The sequence below is a fragment of the Elephantulus edwardii genome, unplaced genomic scaffold (assembly GCF_000299155.1).
Source record: "Elephantulus edwardii isolate Elephantulus edwardi_28Jun2011 unplaced genomic scaffold, EleEdw1.0 scaffold00159, whole genome shotgun sequence".
NCBI lineage: Eukaryota > Metazoa > Chordata > Mammalia > Macroscelidea > Macroscelididae > Elephantulus > Elephantulus edwardii.
In genome coordinates this window covers 1,056,559-1,058,654 of record NW_006399909.1, presented here as the reverse complement: position 1 = coordinate 1,058,654, position 2,096 = coordinate 1,056,559, and positions in this window count along the sequence as shown.

Genomic DNA, 2,096 nt, shown 5'->3' with positions numbered 1-2,096 from the left:
TAAATTTTATATTAAATTTTATATTCATTCTTCACTGTCAAATATAGCTATATAATAGATTCTTCCAAAGGATGCAAAATTGTCAGGAAGTTTTGAAATTACATAAATAGTGAAAATAGTCTTGTAATCTGATAGAGGTTTGCCACTTGTTGAAACTGACTTAGTAGCAGTGGATTCGTGATTTGTTTTATAAAATATTTAAAGAAATTCTGGTTATGCAGTACTTTACCGGTTAGTCTACAAGCCAAAAGGTTATTAATTCAAACTCACCAGTTGGTCTATGGTAAAATGATAAGCCAATACGCTCCCTTTAATATTAACAATCTCAGAAACCAAATGACAGAACATGAATCACAATTCATTCAAGTGCAGTGAGCATTAGCAAATAGTATATTTAAGTTTGTCAGATAATTTTTTTCTTAAAAGTTTTTATTAAAATAAAAATTTGAATCATTTTAATTTTCAATTCTACACTAAATATTATACAAAAGGGAAAAAAACTTCACTGTATCTAAAGATATAACCTTAGAGTCTAGATGTTAATTTTATTTCTCAGCAAAATCTCTACATACATAGAAACCTAATCAATATGCATGCCACAGATCTAAAATAGAATCTGGATATAATGTGAACCAAATGAAAAGTATGATATACTTATATAGCCATATAGTTACCAGACAAGGGTATTTATAAAAAGAGCAATGGCAACGTTGAGGGTACCATGTGTGACCTCTACTAAGTCCAGAGATCTTGTGCATAAAGCTGTCATGAGTTGTTGACCTGACAGCACATAACAACAAGAATCTATTCACAAAGGGATTGAGAATATTTGCCATTATAGCAGGGTCAGTGAGCACAAATTTGTGAATCTTACCCCTAACAAAGAAAAAGAAGGAAGAGAAAGAATTGGAGGGAAAGGAGAAAAACAAGGAGAGGAAGAAGGAAAAAAATTATATATATATATATTTTTTTTTTAAATTTTTTTTTCCTGCCTTCAGGACCAGAGAGTCTTGTATCAGTGAGACCTACAAGAGAACAGCAGGAATTTAGGGAAAAAATGGAGACTTAATATGAAACAGATTTCACCTTGTGACTGCTCCTCATGCAACCCTAGCTAGGAGCCTTCACACAAGCTTGTTAGATAATTAGAAGTGAGGTGTCAGGACTAAGACAAATTTGGCCTAAAACCTTCAAGCTGATGGCTGGAGAGTAAGTGAACATGCTTCCAAAGATCTCCTGACTGAGAAATTGCATCCTGTTGTTAACCTGCTAACTTTCATAATAAATCTCATAAATTGTGAGTATGGTTCTGTAAGGTCTGTGTAGTGATTGCAAGGAATTAAATTGTTCTCATTGTATTTTGAGTGCTTTCAATCTGAAGGTCACAAATTTCAATACTATATCAGGCAAAGTACTCTTGTTATTCCAAAGGTTTTCAGCAGTTCATTATTTCAGAAGGTATGACTTGTCCTATTTCCTAGTCTATCGCAGTCAGGATGTTCTGCTGAAACATGAATACCTTTCTGGTATTTGACACACTGATTGCATAGTTTTCAGCATCACAACAACCTGCAAGCCTCTACAGTATAACAAACTGACGCATGAATAGTAGTTGTTAGGCAATATAAAGCATGCTTTATTCATAGGAAACTTAAATACAACAGATTGAAATCCTACTTCATCCTTAATCTCATTGTTTCAGTTAAGTGTCAATTCATCTCATGGGCAGATAGTTTCTGGTGAGGAAAATAAGAATACAATATTCGTGGATATTAAGTTCTTTTTTAAGAACTATAAAACATAAATTTACTAAAGGTTAGGCTTTTTTATTTTTGTTCTCTTTTGTTTTATTTAGCAATAACAGCATACCAATTGATGTATTTCAACAAAAAGGCAGTGTCATGGATGTGCTTACCAAGATTATCAAGAAATCTGGAGGACAACAAGCACCTGGCCTACTGACTGGAAGAGATCTATATTCCCATTCCAAAGAAAGGTGATTCAACAGAGTGCAGAAATTATTGAACAAGATCATTGAAATTACATGCAAGTAATATTCTGCTGAAGATTATTCAAAAACAACTGGAACAGCACTT